The 16,378-nt window shown below is 48.3% G+C and overlaps 1 protein-coding gene across 7 annotated transcripts in view; it reads left to right on the top strand.

The window, feature by feature from the left end:
* Nucleotides 1-1,444: 1,444 nt before the first annotated feature.
* The window catches only part of BDNF (brain derived neurotrophic factor), a 61,899-nt gene continuing 46,965 nt past the window's right edge, over nucleotides 1,445-16,378 (top strand). The window contains exons 1-4 of one of the 7 annotated variants that reach the window (XR_011097326.1): nucleotides 1,465-1,733; nucleotides 11,882-12,013; nucleotides 15,154-15,205; nucleotides 16,206-16,329. The gene's annotated coding sequence lies outside the window, so the exon portion shown is untranslated. Of the gene's footprint in view, nucleotides 1,734-2,593; nucleotides 4,750-4,775; nucleotides 5,935-9,466; nucleotides 11,283-11,881; nucleotides 12,014-12,104; nucleotides 12,479-14,746; nucleotides 15,067-15,153; nucleotides 15,206-16,205; nucleotides 16,330-16,378 lie in introns of those variants that run through there. The other 6 variants (XR_011097330.1, XR_011097328.1, XR_011097327.1 and 3 more) reach the window with 6 other exon arrangements.

Below are 16,378 nucleotides of genomic sequence, written 5' to 3'. Positions count from 1 at the left end.
TTGGTATTTAACAGCCATTCTTCTTTCCTCGTGCCTTAGTTTCAGTCATTCTCTAGCTTTTGCCAAATCCTTCCGATGGTGTCATTATAAGCATTTAACTGCATTTATAACCGCAGTTGTTCTCAGGTGACTCCCACATACATGAAACTGATTTTTCTCTGAACTTCAGGTGGTTCACTGATTCCCCTTTCCATTGTCAAAGTCCTTTCCTTAGGAATTTTGTACATTACTCTGATGCCAGCTTCAACTATCCCTCATTTTCTTCCTTTTGAATAAAACACTGAGTTGGTGAAATTCCAGTTTGTTATTCACTTGAAGTATTTAATTTATTTTAGGCTTGCACTCACCAAATACATTTCACTTCTCCCTGTGCTCTGCTACTGTCTTATACCTTCTCAGTAATGTTTTCCCAGGCTGTTTAAATCAGTGGTAGAATGCGCATGCATTTCTGAATTGCACACATGCACATCAAAAGGACTCTGCTGCACATCCCTATTCTGTTAGATGCTGGTTACAGCCTATCCCAAAGCCAGAAAACCACACTGAAGATCCAGTCCCAGTTCAGGTTTCACCATGTAGGTGAGTCAAGAGTATTTACACAGAGATGAGAAGAGTTACACCTGTACAAATTAATCTATGATCAAAACAGAGTGTCTTAGAACAAGCCATATTAATCTGTACAGCAAAATGGCTCTACATCTTTATATGGAAAGCTGCTATATTAAAAGGCATTAATTAAAAAAAAAAAAAAATCATAAAAATAAAACCACCCTTCTCTAGAAATTCTCATTTGTAAAATCTTCTGATTGTTGTTGTCACCGAAAACCTGTACAAACCCTTCCAGAAGAGTACACTGCATCCTTCCAGCTCCCAACAGCCTGTCCCATATTTATCCATTCTCCTGCTGCAGAAAGGTCTCACTCAATTTGCCAGGACTGGCTCTAGAAACACGCTGCCCAAAACACCACTGGAGATCTGGATGAAGAAATGAAGACTGAACATTTGAGCAAATTTGTTCTACTATGAAAATGCCCCAGATGTCCTACCATTACTGTAGCTATATTTTAGCAGCTTTTGTCCCAAGTGTGTAAGAAACATTGGCTTCATTAGTTTTATCAACTTGTCCATGCTTATTCCCAAGTTTCATGCTCACCTACCCCTGCATCTCTGTAACATTTAGCAATGAGCAGGCATTATTTGGCCTTATAGTTACAAACAATTTTCTTCTTTCTCAGCTGACAACACTGCTTTGTTTTGTTCTTTTCATGGAAGGGGTTGTGTGACTTCAGTGCTGTTAACAACCATGGGGCTGCAGGCTGGATGGGGCAGCTGACTTCTGAGAGATGGAAATGAGAACAAGGAGATGGTTTTGATGTGTTACCCCTTTCCTTCCTCCAGTGTTATAAGGGCACTGGCTAGTAGGAGCGATGTCTGGAGCAGAACAGGTGGGGTACCCAGCACATGAGGACTATTACCAGGTATTGTTCATGAGGGGCCAGCTGATCTCTAGCCTACTTGACAGGATGAGAAGCCTGCAAGCACTGTCACCACCCTTACAGGAAACAGGTGTAAGTGCTTGCAGGAAAAGGCTCAAGTGTACTCTGTTGACAAAAGTAAACGAGTGCTGGTGGTGGGGACATTCATACATATAAGCAGACAGAGCAGCAGTCCCCCAGGAATGCTCTTTTCTACAAGAGGTGACCCTTCAATGCTTTTAGCATTGCCACCAGCAGGTATGTTGAGCATTCCCTGCCTCCTCATCTCTGTTTGTGTTAGGCTTTCTTTCTTAAACGCTGACTTAAGCAGTGAGCCAAAGCTGCAGCCTTCTTTTCATTGCTGGGAGCATTTTGTCTTGACTCTGCTCTTCTATTTCCTTAGGGCTCTTTTTTGTTCTTTTAAAAATATCCTAGTCTGCTCTGTTTCTGTGTTCAGCTGTAGCTTGCGTGTGTTTCCCTCAGCTCAGCATTGCAAACCAGTCCTGGCTTTCCTGAAAGCTGTCACTTCTGAAATGGCAGCAGCAGTAAGAGCTCAGTGGCTGTGCTAGCCGGCATGGAGGAGGGACAAGAGGATGTCTTTCTCTCTAGACTTTGTTCAGGTTAATGTTTCATCTGTCCACATTGACCAGTCTGACAAAGTCTGACTGTTCTCTCTTCTACTGCTTTGTTTTACCAAAGTTTTAGCTGTTAAGTAGTGCCTTGACTGGAAATGAACAAATAACCCCATGTTTTTCCTGTGTCTAGCACCTTTTTATTGAACACAACAAGAAATTAGATGTTACTTGTCTTCCACATAATTCCCCATGAATGGGCCTATAGTATGTATTGGCTATGACCCTAGTCTGCCATACATGATTGCAAAAGAAAGGAAGACCAAAGAGAAGGAAACCCGGGAAGCTTACTGTGTTCCTTTAATTCTTCTGGCCTCTGAAGAAAATGAACATAGGGAAAGGTGCCAAGTGGCCAAGGTAGCAAGGTAGTGCTGCTAAACCTATGGCTTAGCTGTGTCCATTGAAGAGTCTAGAGACCCGACATCTATAATGACAACTTCTCTTTGTGCAATTGTTTATTTGTGAAATTACCCTCACCTTTTGCAGTGGTCTTCAGAATCCAGAAGAACCACTGGAGCCATGCTGTCATGTGTTCCTAAAGAGGTCTCGCTGGGGTATCAGAAGATGTGAGCAGAAAAAGGAAGAAGCAGCAGTGCAGCTCCATTCCTAATCACAGGCAGCTCGAAGCCAGTGACACTGTGTGAAGTTTAAGGATGTAGGGGTTGTTTTCCTCGCCTCCACTGGCTTTGCTTTCATGTGATGTTAGAAACGTGTGGCCAGAGCCCTTCTTGTTTACACTGCTTGGGTAATCCACATGTGAAGCGTGTGTGAGGCTTTCTTGGGTAAAGCAGGAATTGCTTTAAATGGCACTTAAACCCATCTGCTTCACTAGAAGGGCCTTTCTTTTAAAGGGTGTAGGATATGTAAGTACATCTGTTTCTACTACCTTGAGCTAATTTGTTTCCCTCTCAGAAGAAGCAATAGGAAACTTCTGCACTCTGGTGTCCTGATGCTCACATCCTCCTGCTCCCTGCACAGGACTACTCACACATCCCCAGAGGGCATGGCTGGGGGCACATAGTCCCAATGCCTGGGGTGCTCTGGGTTGCTCTTGTGAAGCCAGGCAGGCTACAAGTAGCAGCAGGTCCTAGCGCATGCGTGCGTGTTGAACATGCACAGGGGCTTGCCTTAATTTTGTCCACAGGCATGCAAGTGTGCGGGTGAGCTGCGTGCCAGCAGAGCCCTTCCCACACTACCCAGCACCGGAGGAGGAGCTCCTGCAGACATGCAGTGCAGCTGAGATATTTGGCTTCGTGATTTGTGGTGGGAGAAAGAGCCTCAGCACAGTCGCCTACTCATTTGGAGGCTCTAAAAACTGCCAGTACTGATGCCCAAAAAGCGTCTGCCCCCACACCCTCTGCTGCTGGTGTGACTCTTTATTTTATGCTGGGGGGACAAACAGCCCACTCCAAGGAGTCACTTAGCAGGAGGCATGGAAAAAAACCTTCTAGGTGACCATAAAGTGCACAAATAACACAGTAAAAATGGGGGGACTGGCTCTTCTGTTGGGGTCTTGGTCTGGGTTTCCAAGGACAGAGACACAACTCTTCCTCCAGCCGCAGGTTTTCACCTTAAACCCAGCCTTGATGCAGTCTTGAGACGTTAGCTCACCTGGATAAACCTCCACTTGACAAACCCATCTAAAACAGGAGGACCATAGCTTTAAGCCCCCTATATAGTCTAGGGAGCAGCATAGGTATATCTCCAGGGCATTTAATCCGACTTGGTTTGAATCACCCCTGGAGCTATCTCTTCCTGTTGACTGAAGGGAGCCAGAGGCAATTGAATAAAATAAATCAGGATCTTAATCTCCACTCTTAATGAAGACACTAATATTTATTTTGTCTAGCTTGTGTCTCCAGGCTCTGAGGGTTTCAGGATTGTTGCTGTCCCTCACCACATGGCTGTGGGGGTCTGACGCAGAGCAGCCCCAGCAAGCCAGCGTCTTGGTGTTGCGGCCACTCAGCCTCAACCTCTGGAGAAATTCCTGCAGGGCTGAAATTAATCAACATAGCAGAGTTTCTGGCTTAGGTGAATGTAAGAGGAGCAGGGTAAATAGGAAAAAGAGAAAAGGAAAATAGGTTTTGTTTTTGTAGATTTGGGGGAGCACCTTCCCCTAGCCAGGGTTGCCGAAGCCAGGGGAAGTGAGGGGATGCAGTCTGGTCCAAGACAGAGCTCAGTGCTATGGGAACCACGAGATGCTGCTGCCCTTGCGGGCTTAGGACTTGTGGCTGTTCACACATATCCATTCGCTTGCGTTGGTTTGACCAAGGTCTTATAAAGCCTCCCTGGCTTCCTCTGCTTTTCACTGTGTATATGCCCCAAACAGGAGAGGAAAAAACACATATTTTAACTGGGACACAATTTTGCATGATCTGCTGGGCAGGAAGCTAGCAACTCTCCTGCTCACGCTGATGCCTTTTTCCACCAGGCTCTAGGCTGAAATCTTTCCTGGCACAAATGCCCGACAAGCCCCTGGGACCTGTCTGTCACTGCATCCCCAGCCACATGTGGATGAAGGTGCCAGTCACGCGTGGGTGCTGTCTTCCAGGGCTGTGCTCCTTCCTCGATCCTTAATACGATGAAGTGAGTTTTAGCTTTTCCCACCCCCAAAAGCTGGAGGAGATTGATTTTTTTTTTTTTTTTTTTTTTTTTTTTTTTCTTGCAGGACTCTTCAAAGCTTTTCCTGAAGCGTGTTCCTCAAAGCCCTGGAGAAAGGGGCAGGGTTAAGGGGAATTAAAAGGAATATATATATTTCATTGGGTTTTCTTGACATCGATCATATATTTTCTGAATGAGAACTGCTGTATAGTGACATTTATGGCATCAGCATTATGTGTCTGACATCCTACAGAGTAGCAATTCCCTTAGAAAAGGCTTGTGTGTCTGGAAAGCATTTCCTCCCCTTAAACTTCTTAATAGACGGTGTTTGCTTGATGCTTGGGCGTACACATTGAATCCTTCTTGTCACTGGGGAGCTCCGGGCACTGCCTCCCAGGCTTCTGGCACGACAGGCCCCGTGTGCTTTCCTGCTAAACAGGGAGATTAGCAGAGCCTAGGCAGAGCTGGCTCTTTCTCCCTGAAAGAGGGTTGTTTTGCACTGGGAAACCAAGTCTTTATGAATCCGTGAGTTTCGGAGGCTTGAAGAGGAAGCTGTGACTCTGAGCTGTCTCCGCTCCCAGCAGAAACCTGATCTTGCACACCTCCTTCCATTGCATAATGCTGGTAGACTAGTCTAGATGTGACTCCTCGTTGGCAGAACTCATCTTTGCTCCTGGTACAGGAGGTGAAGGGATAACCGGAGACTCGTCTCTAATTAGAAAAGCCTTCATTTTACTCCCTCTAAATAGACTTCAGGAGAAATCTGGCATTTTCAAAGAGGGGGGAGACAGAGTCAGAATTTGCAGAAGACTGTCAAGCATAATTAGAACTTGGCATATATTTACAGACGTCAGAGGGATGTTGAGACAGCTTGCAAGCAGCATCCCGGGCCTGGCTGCTGTGAGGGCAAAGACTGGGAGGAGCTGAGCAGCAGAAAGCTGTGGCAGAAGCTGGTGCTTGCCAGCTTCTGGGGTCCACTCGGGGGTACATGAGCAGTAGGCGTTGCAGCCAGTGAGACCTTCAGTGGGACAGGATTCTGGTGGAAAAATGCCAGTCCGGGCGAAATCAAGACATCTGATAAATTCTTAGAGATTTGGCTGCCTAGGTCAGTCTATGGGGTAGTGAAGTGGGGAAAAAATGTTTCATTCTGACAATACAAAATTTATGTCAGGATTCCTTTAAAATAAATGTTATTTTTCTTAATTTTTAAATATAAACTTCTTAGCCAGCTGAGGTTTTTATTGCTGATTTTAAACATGTACTATAGTTCCATTTTAGAAATGATTACGTGGGGTTAACCTAATCTGCAACACATATCTTGGGTAACTCCTTGATAAAGCAAGAATTTGTCTCATGCGCCACTGCAGCCGGTTGTGTATTTTTGTTGGTTTCTGATTAAGCAAATGTGTGAAATTCAAAACAGGAGTGCTGACAGCTATTGTACCGATCGGGGAATAGTGAAACACACGGGCTCTGAAAATAACAATATAACGTCTTTCTGCACTTGGTGAAGTGGAGGCTGCCAATTGACAGCCTGTGGCCCAGACGCAGCCTGTTCCTGAATGTTTTACTTCTATTACATCGCAATAGAAAGTTTCTTGTCCATTAATGTCAGGATGGCTGCTGTGTTGGCTGCCCAGTTATCGTGGTGTGATGCACCTGGAGCATAAAGCTAGTGCTGGGAGGCTGTTGGTGCCCTGCCGTACCTGGGAAGGAAGACTTACAGAATATGACCTCTTGTAATGCTGTTTTGGAAGGGATCCCTCGATTTCCCAGGTGTCCCTGCCACGCTGCTCCCTTACCATTTGTGTGGTGTGCACATCACACAGCACACTGCCTCGTGGCACGAACTGCAGCTACACCAGTAAACGTCAATAAAAATAAATCCCTAGGGGGTGAGATTGTCAGTACCATAGGGCTCCTGCCACATCCTGCCCTGCTGGGGTCCCGGGACCCCTAAGGCTGTTCCCAGCACCTGGCTCCAGCCAAGCATCTCTGCCAAGGAAGCCGTGTGGCCCTCACCCACTGGAGCTGCACTGCAAAAGCACGCTTTAAGGAAGACACATTTTTTTCTGTGTAAATTCCCTAAGATTCTCTGAGTGGCTAAAACGAGCTAAAACCATTTCTCCTTTCGAGGCGTTTCACATGTTAATGCCTGGACAGAGGTGGGAGGGACTCGCTGCCTCAGCCGGTATGTAGGCCAAGCTGCGTGGCCGTGTCTCCAGCTCACTGATGGGCACCCGCCAGGAGTCTGGGCACGTTGTGGGGAGCGGGATGGCCTCTCCCAGAGCATCTGAGGTAGCACAGCCCCTCAGGTGGCAGCAGGCGGGTGAATGGCGCCCAGCCGCTGCGGTGATGGCCACCAGTGCCACCAGCTGTGCTGGGCAGCTGCCCCGCGTCCCGCACCACAAGCAGCCAGAGCGCACGCTACGGAGTTGTGGGGAGCAAACTTTGTAAATGTGCATTGTCATGGAGACAGTATAGATCAGCTGAAGGAGCATATGGTTCTTTACTCCTTCGAGCTATCACTGGAAGGAGTAGACTGGGGAATATATTTAGTGTTTTCTTTTCAGTGGATGACTAAAGATAAGGAAATAAAATTAGTTTGAGAAAATCCTCCTCCTTTTCTATGGGAAGTTGGCTGCTCTTCACTCTGCATTAGAAAAATATTACTGAGATCTCTTGTTTTATAGTTGATCGCTGGCAGGCATTTTGGAAAGGTCATATCTGAGAGTTGCTCTTCACAACTGCCTGGAAAAAAAAAAAGTACCTTTTTCTTCAAAATTGTATGAATTTGTTCTTAAAAGAAGGGTCTGTGTGTGATCTTCAGAGAGAAAAGACAGCTCCTCCTTAAAAGAGGACTTTTGGTCACAACTGTATGTTCTTGTCCCCTGCAGGATCACTTCATAGCCTGGCTTCGAGCCTGTCAGCAGCCACGGAGGATCCGATGCTGGCACAGTGCATTGAACACCAGCCCCACTGCCCGCCCTATTCCCTGGGGGAAGCCCTGGGCTGGCCCACAGCCCTGCTTGGGAGAGCAGTGGAGGTTTTCCAGGGGGGCTGGTAATGTGCTTTAGTGGGGCCGTGTGGAAGTAAGGAGTCCCTTTGTCCCGCAGGTTTTGACAGAGATGCACTTGGCTAAAAAAAAAAGATAGTGAAATTGTGGATGATGTCACCATTTCTCAAGAAAAGCTTTGTTTTAGGGGGAAAAAGGCATTCTTTTAAGAAACATACAAAAGTGTCATGCAAAAATATTTGACCAGCTTTATGCATACATTAATGAGCAACTGGACCACTGTAGATCATACAAGTTGGACAACAGAGATGAATATCTAATGACACTTCTTCAGCAGCCAGTCATCAGACGGGAACAGCATGAGTATAATTCACTCACTAATTAACATTTCTAGTGAACAGTGGATTATTCTATGCCTTTATTTGTGCTCAGAAAGGATGGCCTGACTGCAGCATCCCAGCTGGATTTACTTGAGGCTAAACATTCCCCTTCCAGGCTGAGCCCCATGGCTCAGGTGGAAGAAGAAGATAGGAAATTCCTTCCACCTGGTTGCAGTCCACTTGCAAACAGTTATAATCTTCCCCATCATGTACTGGTTAGCATAGTATCTTAGGAATTTCAGGGCTGATGCAAAACCCTCTCTGTCGGGAGAAAATGAGGTAGAAGGGATGGGCCGGAGCAGCAGCACACTGTGAGGATTGCAGGGTGGCTCAGCCTGGTCCTGGCTTCCCTGGCTCTTGGGTGACAGACCTGCCTTGGAAATTTTCCCCTGGTGCTCATGTTAAGAGAAGCAGCAAGCGGCCTCCTGAAGGTGCCTGTCACAGGGCAGAAGGAAGTCGTGCAAACATTTGGAAATTTAATCAGGAGCTGCGCCAGGGAGGGAGGGAGGTTGTACAAGTAGGAAGGTGCTGTCTGCAGATTTTTAGCCATTGGGGGGCTGCTCCAGTCTTACGTTGCTGTCACAGGTAGAGGAGCTGGAGCTGCAGAAGGGGACAAGGGCAATGTTGTGTAGATCTGGTGGGTGTGAGGTCCTGAGCAATCTGCTTCTCTGGGTGAGACCTCGTCTGCCTGGCCAGAGGGAGGAGGGAAAAACACAGCAGCAACAACAAAACAAGAATAGCTTTGGCCATGATTCAGCACATGCAAATCTGACTTTACAGGGACAAGTGTTTTGGTGGATTGTGACATCTGTGCAACTTCCACCTCAAAACCGTTTTGCACTCAGTCTTTTTTTGGTTGCAAAATTCTCTAGTTTGGTGTAAATTGTGCTACAGACTGCTAAACCAGAATGCAAAATAAGACATTGATAAGGCTGAGAAGTCGAGCAACCAAAAGAGGGGAGATGCTTGAAATAACACAGCCAAACATTTGAAGTTTGGCCAAATTTCCCCACATGCAAAAACCTGTATTTTTAAGAGGACTTATTGCTTCTTAATGGGCGATGTTATACACCAAACAGCATGCATGTATTCCACGATAAGTAATGTAATTTGACAGTTTTAACCACGTGTGTAATTAGTGATATTGACTTGGTAATGGTAACACTGAGAACTACTTTTGCCGGCGCTTCGTTACATTAAATTGAATCTTTCCCAAGGAGGAAAATCTAGGAGGCACTAGTCAGTCACTGACTCACTCTCAGCTGCCTCTTTGCTAAACCCTGAATGTATGCCATAGTAAGTTATTTGTCACAGTGACTCAGCATTGTAGGCTCCTTTTTTAATTTCTCTCTCTCACCACAGAGCCAAGAAAATCTCCCACCTCCCCATGCCGTATGCTACTGAGATTGCAGTTTGTATCATCGGCCAGAGGATAACAAATTTAAGTTTGTGCTGGGAGCCTTATAAGGGCACTAACACTTGCGTGCGGGTTGCACGTCACGACGGCGAGCCAAGAAGAGGTGCCAATAATAGATCCCGGTGTTTGTGCATCGCGCAGTGACTATTTGTGCCGTTGGTGGGGAACGGAGCGATATGCCAGACGGCCAAGTGTTTCATTTCGCCCGAGTCATGGGGCTGGTCCCCAGCGAGCCCTGGCGCGGGCGTGCGGCCCCGCTCCCGCGGAGCCCAGCTGGTGGCTGCCGTGGGGAGAGGAGCCCACGCGGGTCTGCCCCATGCCCTGCCTTGCCAGGACGTGCAGCAGCAGCTGGGCAAGGACGGTGGTGGGGAGGAAAACAGCCAGTGGTGCCCGCGCCCATGGAGGCACAGGAAGGCAATGCAGCACGGCTGTCTCTCTCTGCCAAATGCTTCCTCGTGGCATCAGTGTGTTTGCTCAGTTAATGACCTGTTTTCCTGCTGCTCTCTCCCTCAGGCCTTATTGGCCACAGGTGTGACCCGTGGAGTATTTGCAGCGCGGGTAAGGCAGCCACGCACTGCCATGGTGACTGAGGTACGGGGGTTTGCTTGGCACAGCTTGGGCTGTGCCTCGCCAGCGTGAGCAGGGTGAGCAGCCAGCAAGGTTACCCCATCAGGGGCTGAAGGTGGGGAGAGGGCTCCCGTCAGCAAAGATTCACAAACTCTGAGTGGGGAATGCTTTTGGAAGATGGGTTTTTGCAGTCACAGCCGGTACATTTGGCCAGAGGATGTTTGAATGAAGTTTGAATCAAATCCATCCATCTCCTTGGTGTAACTGGGGCTCTAAATTAAAAATTAATGCAGCTAATGAAGGAAGACCAAAACATTCCCACTTTTTTCCCTATGTGATGGGCAACAATAGAAGAGGGAGAAATGATTAGTCAAGTTACAGTTGTATTTGCATGCCTACAAATGGAAGCCTAAAGGACACTGCCCTCTTCCCAAGCTGTTTTATGACCAAGTTGTGCTTGCAGGTCAGAAAACCAAGAAATCCCACGGCAGGCAACAGCAGCTCCCTCTGCTTGGTCAGGAGAGCCGTGTGCCAGGTGGCTGGGAGCCCCTGAGCTCAGATGTGCTTCCAGCACAGCTGGGAGTGCCACGCAGCATGCCAGGCACCGGCTCTATTTCCTAGCCAGAGCTGTGCACAATTAAAATGGTTGCACCTTATGCTCAGCGTTGGGGCTCCAGCACTGGTCAAGAGGATGGAGGGATGGCTGCGCTCCTCTCCCTGGCGGATTACAGGGTTTCAGCTGCTGGAGGTTTAAGGACCACTTTCTGTGCTGGCAAGGATGGAGCGAGCTCTTGCAGGTGACATGCAGTCCATCACGAAGCCTCCCAGACCACCTCCGTACCAGGTAGTAGTGACCACGCAGCTCAGTGGAGATGTGCAGGTGCTGCTTTTCTGCCGAATCCACCCAGCTCCTTCCTTCCTAATTACTCGCGTGTTTATTTAGGAGGACACTTGCAGTGGGTGCGAAAGTCAAGTGTAACGGCCTGTGGATGCGAAGGTGATGTTTGCTTTGTGCCAGCTGGAAAGCTAGGTGAGCTGCAGGCAGTTGGAGGCGCCTTGTGGTCAGTGAATTCCCCACCTGAGCCTTGTCGCAGGGCCGTGGGTTGCTGGGCTCTGCTGAAATGCCGCTTGTAGAGTTCTGGGGGAAATGTTCTGAGGCCAGGAGAAGAGTAAATAACCTGCCAGCCTTGAAAACCTCAGCTGCGCATGCCCACCTGAATGTCAATACGTGTGTGTATATATAGATGTGTATTTGTCACCACTGCATTTTTTCCATTGTATATGCAGCGCTCTCCCGGTGTCTGTGATGTTGGATATTGCAAGCGTCTGGCTATGCAGCACTGGGTCTGAAGCTAAGAGGCAAAGCAAAACATCCGAGACATGTTACTGAAATAGTGATCAAAACCAAAAAGTTGGAATCCCAGGTTGCTAAAATGTTAGAAATAGTTGTGTCAGGTCTTGGAACAGGCTGTTTTCTGAGGATGCTTATTCACAGCCCTCCTGGTGGGGAAACAGGTGAAAATTCAGAGTTTCTCCAGCACTGAAGCAGTATGCTGGCAGGGGTCTGGGGTGTCCCCATGCCCAGAGCCGCTGGCTTCCTCGTGTGCCTGCAAAATCCCGTCTGTCCCACTGAGTCACCCGGCAATGCCGTGGCAACGTCGAATGTTCCTGTCTTTCTTTGCAATGCTCAGGCACCTTATTCTGGGAACTACTGACGTTATGGAGTCTTCTGTGATCAGAAGTCCCAACTGTAGTGATACTTTCTCATTTGTCCATTTCATCTGATCTTTCAGCTGGAAGCATATAGAGTTCAGGAACTAGCTGCGTAACCAGTCACCTTGTGAATACAGAGGCGGCACCACAGGAATTCTCTTTCTGAAGAAAACCAAGACAACGGACTTCATGTTGCTGTTGGGACTTCAAAGGTACCATTGGCTTGTTATTTTTACTATTTTGTAATTTCTAAGCATTTGTTGGAAACTGTTTTATGTTTTATAAGTAGCAAAATATTTTTAGGATTTTTTTTTTCTCTGATTACTGACTAGAGCCACAGCAATGTTTGGGAAGACAGGGCTCATCTCTTCCATCAGTGAGTGAAAAATTGCATCTCTCTGGTGACGTCCTCAGAAGTAAGACTCTGCTTTGTGTATGTGATGGGTTGAAGTGACCTCTTGGAGAAGTGAAAGTCAAAGTAGGAAAACGTTGCACCAAATCCCTAAGCTCCAGCAGTGCTGATGTCTGGGACTTGTACCTACGAGCACGTTTCCATTTGAAAATTTTAATGGTGTTTCTGTTTACTGATGCTGCCTCTACAAGAGTGGAGCTCAACAAAAACCCATAAGATTCCCTAACAAAATGATAAACGTGTACATGATAAGGACACAACAGAATCTCGAGTCATTGGCCATTCCCTCAGTTTTCTTGTTTTGTCCTCTTTGCTCCCCCAAGGTGACAAACTTCCCATGGCCCTGAGGCTCCCAGCCACTCACCCCGGACAGGCTTTGGTTCACCTCCTGCCCGTTACCACCAGTCCTGTCACAAGGAAAGGGCATGAAATGGTGTCGAGGGAGGGTCGGGCAGGACATGAGGCAAAGTGCCTTTACCGCGAGGGCAGCCACATGCTGCAGCAGGCTTCCTGGCGAGGGTGCTACTCAGCAGAGGTGGTGGTGGAGGCTGGGTGGGCTGCTGCCGCCTGGCTTCACGTCTTCTCCTGCACAGGCAGAAGTGTCTTGGCTGTGCCTTTGCAGCATGAGGTGGCACTTGTCCCGTACTGACGTTCAGCTCTGTGGACAAGATCTCTAAATTAGATGTGCTGTCAGTGTGTTTTGCGATGACAAAACAGGCATCGGCTTGTAAACGCAACCTTGCACTTGACTTTGCAAAGAACTGCAGGGCATGCAGTCAGAAAGCGCGGTTTCAAGCTCTTTGTTTTTCTCCATTTGATTACCTGTGCTGTTTTTTACAGCGACTGAAAACTGAAATCAAATGGACAAATCACCTGGCCTTAAACTGTGCTGACAGGACCCTGCAATGGCCACCTCAGCCACCCTGTGGCCAGGTCCTTGTCGCAGGCCTGGGCTGACACACCATGGTTAATGCATGCTTGTGGGCTGGGAAGGCTGGCTGGGGTGTCCCTCCTGAGTTCTTTCCCATTATTTCTAGGCATAGCCAGGCCGCAGCTGCTGCCAACACTAGCACTTTGTGCCCAGCTGAAGGCCTCAAATCAATTTTTGTGAATAAACAACCTGGAGAGGCAGCTTTTCCACTTCAAATGTTTAGAAACTGAGGCACACAGATAAGGAAACTCCTCACCTGTGCACATAAGGGATTACAGCGCCCAGGTCTTTTAATTTCCAGTTATGTTCTCTGGCTACAAGCCCTCAAGAAAAGTCCATTTTGGCCTGACTTGCGGGGACGGCTGCTTTCAGATGGGATGCAGCTGCCAGTCTGTCACATACAAGATGCTGTGGGTGCTGAGCTGTTCTCAAACAGCAAAATGGGAGGAAGGGGAACATGGCGAGGTCCGGGAAGAGGTGAGATGCAGCAGGCACACTGGGATGCTGGCCGGGCAGGGGACGCTCCCTGGCTAAAGCGTGCAAGCCACAGGAGCTACGCTTCTAAATACCTGTGATAAAATGGGCATCCCAATGCTCAGGAGGAGAGATTACCTCAGCTAGAGTTGAGCTTATGGAAGCAGCCCTCGGTCATTGGGCAGCTTTCATGTCGGATTGATTTTCCTGTGCGTGAGGCAGGTTTGTTTCCTCACGTGGCAGTGTTGTTTGGTGGGCCGTGGGTTGATCGACCCTTCACCGCTAACGCTGTCACCCTCTAATAAAGGCATTGATTTGTAGCTTTGGGCTGGGATACCTGGGACAGCTGTCACTCTGCCCTGAAGTCATAAATCCTCGTGGCCTTCCTCATCTGCCAGTCCTCCGTGATTAAAGCGAGAGCTCCTCTGAGCGATGAATCACCAAGGCTCATAGGCGTTTGCGAGCCGCGCTACTGCTGCAGCCCACTCTGTGTGTTGTCCAGGCACCGTTTGCCTGACACAAACAATAGATAAGATGTCAAACATGCGGAATTGCTCTGGAAGGAAACAGCAATGATCTCCTCAGCTCCGGGTTTCTTATTTCCTTTTAAGCTTGGAAATTAAACGTGGGGGTTCTCCAAAACTAACACAAACACTCGGGTGGTTGGCAGTTTCCTTTATTTGTGCATATAAAACACGTTTCGGTGCAGCAGGGGGAGAGATGCCATTAATACCTAATACTAAGCATGCAAATTACTACTGGATTTTGTGTAAGCAATTTAGAGCCCATTGGTTTTTTTCCGCAGTGCTCCCTTCTATTTATCAATTTCTTCCCTGTACCTCTCTCTGCTCGCCTGTGTCTTCATTCATCATTCATTTACACAGCCATTCAGAGCATCAGAAACCAATTTCCTCCCTGAACCTGGTCCTGTACCAAAACAAGGCTGCCCCGCATGCAAGTGATGTTATGAAGGTATGTGCTGTTTTGAGCAGAGGAGTGTGTAGCAGGAGGTGGATTAAGACTAAAAAGGAGCCAGAACTCTGTGTTTCTTGGAATAAGTCTTGTTTTGAGCTCAGCATCCCTCCACGACAGAAAAATAGATGCTTTCCACTTTGTTCTCCCACATAGCTTTACAAACTGTCGTCAAGTCGTGCGTCAAGGGATTGGACACTGAAGTTGGTCTCGCACTTTTGTTCTCCTCTGGCTCCCGAGTCCCCGGTGTCTGTCTCTGCTCAGAAAAGTCACCTGGCCCCAGCCCACCCAACAAGCAGCTGGCGAGTGGCTCCCGATGCCGCGTGCTGCTCTGCCGCTGAATCACTGCCTTGACTGAGATCCAAGGGCCCCACTTCACGCTCCCTCCGGGGCGTGCATGCGTGTGCGTGCAAGCATGCCGCAGGCAACCTGGGCATCAGCCCTGGCTGCAGATAGCACACGTAAATCACCAGCGGTGTTGCACAACCGCTGCATTATACCCGTGCAAATCAGTCGGTCGGCTCACTTGCGCGAGCGCTTGCTCCCGTGCCTCTGCCCCGCAGATCAGACCCAGGAGCCCTGTTCATGGTTGCAGCCACCCAGCACCTCTGTGAGGTAAGGAGCTCATGGATTTCCTTGTGTCTTCTCAGAGGTGGCTTGTTGGGGAGCTTGTTGGGCATGGGTTGGTTTTGGAGTAGAGTTTTCATGGGCTGTCCAGGCTTGCGTTGCTTGTCCCTGCCTCTCACTGGCACACACGTCCTCCCATGGGCTGTGTGTGTGTAGGAGGGGAAGGTGAGGGGCTCTCAGGTTCACACAGGTGTGGTGGCTCTTACATCCTGCACTGCTCTAGGTTTACAGAAAGAAGCACTGTAACTGCTTCCTACTTAACCACTGTCATGGACAATGCACGCTGCAATGGCAACGTGAGAAGACCTTTACAAATCTAGCCATAAATGACTTGTGGGAAATAATGATCATGTCTTAAAATTGTTGCTATCAACTTCATTATTTTTTTTTTGGATGTTGCTTTGCTTCTGCAAGGAGTGAACTAAAATACTGTCAAGGTATTTGTCTCAGGCCCTTCTCTCATAGTCTTGCTTACTCCTGTAACCCAGTGAGAGCCACACATGTGAAGGGATCAGATCCATAAGAGAGCGTGACAGTGATGTGAAGTTCTCCTGACTTTTTCCAGCCTATCTCATACCAAATGATCTTCCCAGCCATGTTCTCACTGTATCACCCCTGCTAGCACTTCTCCAGTATATGGGTTTCAGATATCCCTCTTTAACTTATAGGAAATGGGGAGCTGAGCAAGAACACGCACTGTTGCCCTCAGCCATTCTGTAATCTGCAGTTTTTATTCCCAATATCATCATACTTCTCTTGTGTTTTGTAACCGGTTTTAGCATGCATATAAATGCTTATGGGTGCATATAAATGTGTTATTCCAGTACATTTTGTGTGTACTGGGGGGTTGGAAGCAGCAGGCCAGCACAATGTCTGGCTTTTCACTCTGGGATGTAATCCTCCTGGTTTGTGTTGCCACAGACCTCCAAGCCAGAGCTACCCTGCCATCCCCTCAGGTGCTAACCCGTCCTTTCCTCTACCCCTGCAGCAGCACGGCCCAGCATCCCTGGCACTGGTGGGGACGCGGGGTGGTGACGGGAGCCGTGCCCTGCCTGCTACCCCCCTGTGAGCGTGTGGCAGGGCTCGCCGGAGCACAGCCGCCTCTCCGTGAGGTAAGCCTGGAAAGTCTCGTCTCAACACCAGCCTCGACCGCTGTGGGAG

Source organism: Anas acuta, chromosome 5 (assembly GCF_963932015.1).
Source record: "Anas acuta chromosome 5, bAnaAcu1.1, whole genome shotgun sequence".
NCBI classification, from domain to species: domain Eukaryota; kingdom Metazoa; phylum Chordata; class Aves; order Anseriformes; family Anatidae; genus Anas; species Anas acuta.
The sequence above is the reverse complement of the archived record's forward strand: the minus strand, read 5'-3'. Positions and strand labels throughout refer to the sequence as shown.